Source organism: Cetorhinus maximus, unplaced genomic scaffold (genome assembly GCF_964194155.1).
Source record: "Cetorhinus maximus unplaced genomic scaffold, sCetMax3.hap1.1 HAP1_SCAFFOLD_2940, whole genome shotgun sequence".
Lineage (NCBI taxonomy): Eukaryota > Metazoa > Chordata > Chondrichthyes > Lamniformes > Cetorhinidae > Cetorhinus > Cetorhinus maximus.
This window is the reverse complement of record NW_027598870.1, coordinates 1,853-11,327: the sequence shown is the minus strand read 5'-3', so window position 1 is coordinate 11,327 and position 9,475 is coordinate 1,853. Positions and strand designations below refer to the sequence as shown.

The following is a 9,475-nucleotide window of genomic DNA, read 5'->3' as shown; positions in this document are numbered from 1 at the left end:
CTTTCCAGGGGATTTTCAATGCTAAAAATAGTTTTCTTACAAACATCTGCTTTCTTTACTTTTCAACATGCACATCTTTCAAAACACAACTTTCTTTCTTTCTCACTCACCCGCACCATCTACACACAAAAAACACGCACGCTCACCCAACGCTCACAGACACCACTCTCATCTCACAAACACTCTACCTCACTCATACAAAAACATCTTTCACTTGCAAATACACCTCTCAAACACTCTCTCAGCTGCACCTTTCGCCTCACAACACTTTCAACCAGCTCTCTGCTGCCGCTCCCGCCCGCTGCTGCTGCTGCTGCTGATACAGCAACAGTCAAAACTCACACCTCAAAGCTCACACACTTTACACAGCTACTCGGAAACGTCTACATCCACGTTCACACAATCCTTACACTGCACAAGGAGCCCATTCCGCCCGTCGTGACTGCACCAGCTCTCCCAATGAACATTTCACTTCGTGCCATTCTCCTGCCTTCTCCACGTAACCCAGCACATGCTTTCTTTTCAAATAATCATCTCATTCCCTCTTCAATTGAACCTGCCTCCGCCACGCTATCAGGCGGTGCATTCCAGACCCTGACCACTCGCTGCTCCTATCACTTTTGCTTCTTCTGCTAGTTACTTTAAACCTGTGCCCGCTCCTTCTCGATCCTTTCATCGGTGCAAGCAGTTTCTCCCTATCTACTCTCTCCAGATACCTCATGATTTTCAATACCTCTATCAAGTCTCCTCTCAGACTTCTTTTCCCCAAGGAATACAGTCCCAACTTCTCCAATCTTACTTCATAACTCAACTTCCTCGCCCCTGGAACCAAACTCGTAAACCTCTTCTGCACTCTCTCCAATGCCTTCACTACCCTCCTAAAATGCAAGTCAAAATGCAATCCATCAGAGTCAGCATGGCTTTATGAAGACTAAATCGTGTTTGACTAAATTGCTAGAGTTCTTTGAAGATGTGACAAGCAAAGTGGATAATGGCGATCCTGTAGATGTAGTATGTCTGGACTTCCAGAAGGCATTTGATAAGGTGCCGCACAAAAGATTAATACACAAGATAAGATCACACGCAGCTAAGGGTAATATATTTGCTTGGACAGAGCTTTGGCTAACCAACAGAAAGCAGAGAGTCAGGATAAATGGGTCTTTTGTGGATGGCAAGCTGTAACTAGTGGGGTGCCACAGGGTTCGGTCCTTGGGCCCCAACTACTTACTTGGATTCAGGAGTAGAAGGTACCATAGCTAAATTTGCAGATGACACCAAAATAGGTGGGAAAGTAAGTTGCAGTGAAGAAATGAGAAATTTACAAATGGATATGGACAGGTTAGGTGAATGGGCCAAAATTTGGCAGATGGAGTTTAACGTGGATAAGTGAGGTTATCCAGTTCAGCTCCTACAGGCAATGGTCACGGTGGTGGTCCCACGGGCCATCGATCTGGTCGGGCGGAAACGACTCTCGTTCCTCCGGCCTGGGTATTCTGCTGCGGGGAGGCAACTTCACCGTCTCCGAGGTCAAGGAGGTGGTGGGCGGGCGACTCCTCGTAGCAGACGTAATGTACAAGAACGCTCCACTCCGGTTAATTAACGTGTATGGCCCGTCACAAGGAGCTGAGCGGCTGGAGGTTTTTCAGCAGCTCCCACTGCTGCTGGCGACCTCCAGGCCGGTCATTCTGGGCGGTGACTTCAACTGCATCATCGATGCGGCTGGACGATCCGGCAGGGCCGGCAGCAGATTGGACGCTACGTCCAGATCCCTGATGGAAACAGTTAAGGATGCCAAGCTGCACGACGTCTTCAGCAACCCTGCAGACGGAGCGCAGCGTAGATACACCTGGTCGCGGCCAGACGGGTCCATTCGTTCCAGGATAGACTTCCTCTTTGTGTCCCGTGCATTCACAGTCAGATCCACCGAGGTCAAGCCGGTGTTCTTCTCTGACCACTGCCTCCTACTGGCGGACTGCCACTTGGAGAAGGACCTGAGGGTGGGCAGGGGGGCATGGAAGCTATTCGTGCAACTGCTGACCCCAGAGAACATTGAGGAGCTCAAGAGGGCTTATGAAGGTTGGAGAACCATGAAACCCCTCTTTGAGTCCCTGACACACTGGTGGGAAGCGATCAAGGGAAACACCAAGAGGCTTTTCATCCTCAAAAGCATCCAGAAAGCTAGAAAGGAAGAGAGGGAAATGTCCCGACTCCAGAAAAACATGCAGAATCTGCTCCGGCTGCAGTCGGTGGGGGTCGATGTCAAGGAAGAACTCCAAGAGGTGAAGAGCCAGCAAGCCTAGCCCTTTGCCTCCAAGAACATCTTCCGTTCCAGAGTCCGCTCCGTGGAGCAGGATGAGACGTGCTCACGTTTCTTCTTCCAAAAGGTACAGAGAGAGAGCTCTGTGATCAGCAGCCTGAATGAAGAAGACGGATCAGTAAAGTCAGCGCAGTCCGACATTTTGAGGATCAGCAAATCCTTTTATGCCGGATTTTATGACGTGAAGCCGACGGACAGCACGGCCTCCCAGTCCTCCTTGTCCTCTATCACGGAGGTCTTAGGCGACAGTACACTGGAGAGGCTGGACAAACCGCGAACTCCTGACGAACTGACTTAGGCCCTTGAGTCCTTCGAGAAGAGTAAATCTCCCCAGAAGCGACGGCTTGCCGGCGGAGTTGTATTGGGCTCTGTGGGACTGGATGGGCCCAGACCTGCTAGGGGTGTACGAGAGTATGCTCCTGGCCGGCAGTATGTCAGAATCCATGAGGAAAGGCATCATCACCCTCATGTACAAGCACAAGGAAGAAAGGGAGGAAATTAGAAATTGGCGACCCATTTCACTGTTGAATGTGGACTATAAGATTCTGTCCAAGGTCATCGCCAATCGGGTCAAATCCGCTCTGGAATTGGTGATACACCCTGACCAGACCTGCACTGTGCCGGGCAGGAAGATCTCTGACAGCCTGGCGCTGCTCAGGGATACGATTGCCTATGTGCAGGACAGGGGTGTGGACACCTGCCTCATCAGCCTGGATTAGGAGAAAGCCTTTGACAGAATATCGCACACCTACATGGTGGATGTGCTCTCAAAATGGGGTTTGGGGAGGGAATTCGCAATTGGATCCAGTTGGATCCTACTCTACACTAACATCAGTAGCGCAGTCTCAATCAATGGGTGGGAATCAGATAGCTTTCCAATTAAATCTGGAGTCAGGCAGGGCTGTCCTCTCTCGCCTGTTCTTTGCTGAGTCCATCAGGAAGGATCCGGGCATTAGAGGAGTTACGATCCCAGGCAGTGGAGGCACTCAGATCAAAGCCTCCCTGTACATGGACGATGTCGCCGTCTTCTGTTCTGATCCGCTGTCGGTGTGCAGACTGATCCACATCTGCGACCAGTTCGAACTGGACTCGGGAGCCAAGGTAAATCGTGGGAAGAGCGAGGCCGTGTTCTTTGGGAACTGGGCTGACCGATCCTTTGTCCCCTTCACCGTCAGTGCTGACGGCCTGAAGGTGCTGGGGATATGGTTCGGAGGGACCGGGGTATGCGTTAGAAACTGGAAGGATCCAGTGTCTATGGTGAAAAGGAAACTGGGAATCTGGGAGCGACGCTTCCTCTCCGTTGCGGGTAAGAACCTGGTCATCAGGTGTGAGGCACTCTCGCTGTTGCTGTACATGGCGCAGGTCTGGCCCATTCCAGACTGCTGCGCGACGGCGATCACCCGAGCCATCTTCCGCTTTATCTGGAGGTCGAAAATGGATCGTGTCCGCAGGGACGCGCTGTATAAGCCTCTAGATAAAGGGGGAATAAACGTGCCCAACATCGCCCTCACACTGATGGCCACCTTTGTGTGCGGCTGTATCAAGCTGTGCGTAGACCCTCGGTACGCAAACACCAGGTGTCACTACGTGCTGAGGTTCTACCTGTCCCCGGTTTAGCGAAGGATGGGTGTGGCCACGCTGCCGCGGAACGCTCCAAGTAGTTGGACCGTGCCGTACCACCTGTCCCTGGTGGAAAACTTTATGCAGAAAAACACCTTTGACCCCAAGTCCATCAGGCAGTGGTCGGCACGTAACGTCCTATAGGCCCTGCGGGGAAAGGAGATGGTGGATCCTGTGCGATGTTTCCCCGAGCAGACTGTCAAAGTCGTTTGGCAGAATGCCTCGTCTCCAGAACTTTCCAACAAGCACCAAGACGTAGCTTGGCTGGTGGTGAGAAATGCCCTCCCCGTCAGATCCTTCCTGAAGTCTCACCCTCTCTGCATGTTGACCTCGAGGTGGCTGTCGTGGGGACGAGACCGTTGTTCACCTCTTTGTGGAATGTGCGTTTGCAAAGAAGGTCTGCAGAGAGTTGCCGTGGTTTTTGTCGCGGTTCATCCCAAGCAGTTCTGTGACACAGGTCTCTGTGCTCTACGTGTTGATCCCAGGGACAGGGACGCACATCGAGACAAGCAGGTGGAGGATCATCTACTCGGTGAAAGACGCTCTTTGGTCTGCCCGAAACTTGTTGGTCTTCCAGTGCGATGAGTTGTCCCCAGCAGAGTGTTGCAGACTGGCTGGCACATTCCAAGGCCGAGGACTACGTGCTGAGGGACGCACTAAAGCTTGGGGCAGCCGCCACAAATGCGCAGTGGGGAACGGTCGCTGTCTAAGACCTTTCAGCCATAGTGCACCGAGGGACTGGGAAAGGTATGGACCCCTCGGCCTGAAAGACTCACATTGAATGTATGCGGTGAATATTACATTTATCACAATTGTATTGAAGCACCTCAGAGTGCAACATGATCTATGTAGATAACTTGAATACTATTGCACTGTCTGACTGCCTGTAATGAGCATGTTGAAATGTCTGTAATGTTCATTGATCGTATTGAAGCGTCGCAGGGTGCGACATGATCTATTTGAAAAACTGGAATATGATTGCACTTTTTGCGATGGCCATTTTGAAATGTTTTGTAATGTTCTTTCAGATATTTTATGGATAAGGTATATTTTTCCACAAAAAAACGACAACAGTTACAAAGAAAACCAACAGCAGCAACAACAGCTCTTCTCCACAGTCTGAATTAGAATTTCAGAGTCAGAAAACAGAGCAAAAAAACACGCAGCGTCCTGAAATGACAAACCTGAAATGAAAGTGTACTTAGTGTATCAAGCCTTTAAACTGCATTGCTGAAAACTCCTTCCTGCCTGCTAGTGCAACAAGATGCTGCAAAGTATATTACACAGCGAATCAGGCCTTCAGTCGTCTTGACTTGTGCAGCTCCAGTGACTTCAGGCCTCCAAAAGCAGGCCAGTATTTGAAAGGGCTCCTCTTGACAAGTGTAAGACCCTGATCAAACTAAATATTTTAATTTTCTTAACCAGTGAGATTGAACGAACCGTGATGCATGTCCAAGACAAAATAGAATATAAAGCAATGTAAAGTAAATTAATAACAAATTGAGAAAGTAAATATGGAACACAAAATATTTTAAAACTAGGGCACAGGTTAAAAACATGATCCTAATTTCTGTTGAACTGAATGAGGCGAGTCATTACAGTGCGTGACCGATTTGTTTAAGTGTGCGGGCCCATTAAACTTTTTGCACAGCCGCGCAAATTTAAAGGGGCTTATGTGGCGGTGTGTCTGTGAGGAAACCTCTCCTCATATCTTGTATCCCACTGTGAAATCGTCTTCAGCTCCCAAATTGCACTCAGACAATGTGCTACATTTGCATATTGTGCAGGAGTCGGGGGAGGGGTCATGGGGCTGCCCCTTGTCTCTGTACTTGAAATGGCAGCCAGGCAGCAACTGTAGTGCTTCCTCAAATCCAACCTGAAGAAAAGGCAAGACATGTTGGGTGCTGAGAGGGAGAAGCATTGCCACTTTAGGTTCTACTTGGATTTTACTGAGGTAAAAGGTGATTGAAAAAGTCAAGCCTTTCTCCCCTAGCAGTTACCACTGAGGACAGAAATAATACCGAGCGCTGATCTATCACCGAGCACTGAGGCCGGCCAAGGGGAGGCATCTGAAAGCTGCAGAGAGAGCAAGAAGCCAGGATGGACGACTGAGAATACTGGCTGAGATAGACAGCAAAAACTGTGACACAAGCTCAGGTAAGCGTGGTGTTTTGCAGTTCAAGTTCATCACTTTGTGACAGTATAGGTATTTTTCACTTTCCTAGGATAAGGCTGTTCCCTTTCTAGAAGTTAGAAACAGCCGTGCAGATGTATTTTCTGCGCTCCTTTGCTTGCCTGCTGAATAGGACTGATGGGAGGGGAAAAGGTGATTAAAAGAGAGCCGACATCATTGCAGGCTGGCAGATGGTGTGCTGTGCTGTGCACGCAGGTGGTTTTGTTGTTTGGCTTGTGTGTGACTTCTGGTTGAAGCTGAAAGATTTCTAAAATTTTGAAGGAAATAATCTTCGAGAAGGGGAGAAACATTTTCAACATTTTAACAGGATCTAAGGCTGTTCGCTGTGTCGTACCTGTACTTATCCTTGCTGCCACCTGCCTTCTCACTGCTGATCATCATCTTGTGTTATTATAATGATATAATGCATTGGACTTATTTACTGTGACTTCATAACATGACACATTTCCCTTCTGGTGATGTCATGCTGACATCCCGTAAAGGAAATAGACCAACAGTCAGCCCAAAAGAAGGCCCAATGCCAAGCAAAGGAAGCCCATAAACGAGGATGCTAGACAGCTCGTACAAAAGAAAGCAGGGCATCAGGAAACAACTCAACAGCAGCTGACGTAGTACTCTCCAGGTTCAGTGCAGGAGAAGCACTGGAATCAGTAAAAAGTAATGCCCCTACATGTCTGAACATACAACTTAGGAGCAGGAGTAGGCCACTGGGCCCCAAGAGCCTGCTCCACTACTCAGAAGATCATGGCTGATCCGATTGTAACCTCAACCCCACATTCCTGCCTACCAGCGATAACCTTCCAACCCCGCCTTGTTAATCTATCCAGCTCTGTCTTGAAAATATTCAAAGACTCTGTTTCCACCACCTTTCGAGGAAGAGAGTTCCAAGGACTCTCTACACTCTGGGAGAAACGCTGCTGACTTTGCCTTCCCTGTAGATGTGGAAGGACTTTAGCTGCATACCTGGTCAGCTGGCAAGCTCCACAGACCGATCGGCGCAGGCTTGGAGGGCCGAAGGGCCTGTTCCTGTGCTGTACTTTTTTTTCTTCTTTGTTCTTTGACTGCTCAAGCTGAAAGCAAAGACAAAAATACAGCAGGCCTCGATCGAAGAACTCCTCTGCGCTGTGAGCTAGTTGCTCACACGGAAACTCAGCTACAAAGACTCATGGATTGTCTCTCATGCCTGTCACGTGTTCTCCCTTGTGACTGAGTGTTTCTCGAAATTTTCCATTACCTGCCAGTTACACGACACATCTAGCGCAACCGTAGACAGCGACCTTTCTCCATTACGCCTTTGCCCCAAACTTTAGTGCGTCCCTCAGCACGTAGTCCTGGACCTTGGAATGTGCCAACTCTTTGCAATGGAAGACCAACAAGTTTCGGACAGCCAAAGAGTGTCTTTCACCGAGTGGATCCTCCGGCGGTAGTTGATGTTTGTCTCGGCGTGTGTCCCTGGGAACAGCCCCTGGAGCACAGAGTCCATACCTGTGTCACGGAACTGCTCGGGATGCACCTCGACAAGAACCACGGCCACTCTCTTCAGAGTTCTGGTGATGAGGCATTCTGCCAAATGACCCTGACGGTCTGTTCGGCGAACCGTCCGCCGGAATCCACCATCTCCTTTTCCCGCAGGGCCTCTAGGGTGATACGTGCTAACCACTGCCTGATGGACTTGCGGACAAAGGTGTTTCTCTGCATAAGTTTTTCCACACGGGGCAGGTGATACGGCACTTGGAGCGTTCCGCGGCAGGGTGGCCAGACCCATCCTTCGCAACACCAGGGACAGGTAGAACCTCAGCACGTAGTGACGCTTGGTGTTTGGGTCTACACACAGCTTGATACTGCCATACACAAAGGTGGCCATCAGGATGAGGGTGATGTTGGGCATGTTTTTTCCCCCTTCATCCAGAGTTTTTTTACATCATGTCCCTGCAAACAGGATCCACTTTTGACCTCCAGATAAAGCGGAAGATGGCTGGCGTGATCGCCACAGCGCAGGAGTGAGGAATGGGCCAGACCTGCGCCACGTACAGCAACACCTGTCCCTGGTGGAAAAATTTATGCAGAAAAACACCTTTGACCACAAGTCCATCAGGCAGTGGTCAGCACGTAACGTCCTAGAGGCCCTGAGGGAAAAGGAGAGGGTGGACCCTGTGGGATGGTTCCCCGAGCAGACTGTCAAAGTCATTTGGCAGAATGCCTCATCGCCAGAACTTTCCAACAAACACCAAGACGTGGCTTGGCTGGTGGTGAGAAAGGCCCTCCCCGTCAGATCCTTCCTACACGCCAGGAGGCTCACCCCCTCTGCACGTTGCCCTCGAGGTGGCTGTGGTGGGGAAGAGACCGTTGTTCACCTCCTTGTGGATTGTGCCTTTGCAAAGAAAGTCTGGAGAGAGATGCAGTGGTTGCTGTCGAGGTTCATCCCGAGCAGTTCTGTGACACAGGACTCTGTGCTCTACGGGCTGTTCCCAGGGACACACACCGAGACAAACATCGACTGCAGCTGGAGGATCATCAACTCGGTGAAAGAGGCGCTTTGGTCTGCCCGAAACTTGTTGGTCTTCCAGCACAAAGAGTTGTCCCCGACCGATTGTTGCGGACTGGCACAATCCAAAGTCCAGGACTACGTGCTGAGGGACGCACTAAAGCTTGGGGCAGCTGCCGCAAAGGCGCAATGGGGAAGGGTCGCTGTCTAAGACCTTTCTGCCACAGCGCACCGAGAGACTGGGAACTGTTTAGAGCCCCTCGGGCTGTACAGCTCAAAATGAAAGGCTGTAAATGATTGTAATATTGTTTGTACTGATGCACCTGGTGATACATTTTGTAAAAGTTTAACCTGGATTGTACCCTTGTAATGTTGTTTTTGAAATGGTTTTGAATGTGATTGAAGATATTTTATGAATAAAGTATATTTTTACAAAAAAAAAAAAAAAATCTGTTCTTATCAGTTTAATATCTGATACGTCCCTTATCTGGGGACCATATATTAAATTGATTTTTGGAACAGGGAGATGGAATAGGGGCTTGCTCCGTCCACTCCACGCATCGACCCGGTATTGCAGTATCTCTGGGAATGGTGCACCACCCCTTTCCAGGGGATTTTCAATGCTAAAAATAGTTTTCTTACAAACATCTGCTTTCTTTACTTTTCAACATGCACATCTTTCAAAACACAACTTTCTTTCTTTCTCACTCACCCGCACCATCTACACACAAAAAACACGCACGCTCACCCAACGCTCACAGACACCACTCTCATCTCACAAACACTCTACCTCACTCATACAAAAACATCTTTCACTTGCAAATACACCTCTCAAACACTCTCTCAGCTGCACCTTTCG

At 49.5% G+C, this 9,475-nt stretch overlaps 1 pseudogene; it reads left to right on the top strand.

Annotated features, from left to right (window-relative positions):
* Nucleotides 1-9,039: 9,039 nt before the first annotated feature.
* Nucleotides 9,040-9,218, top strand: LOC144677724 (U2 spliceosomal RNA; annotated as a pseudogene).
* Nucleotides 9,219-9,475: the final 257 nt, after the last annotated feature.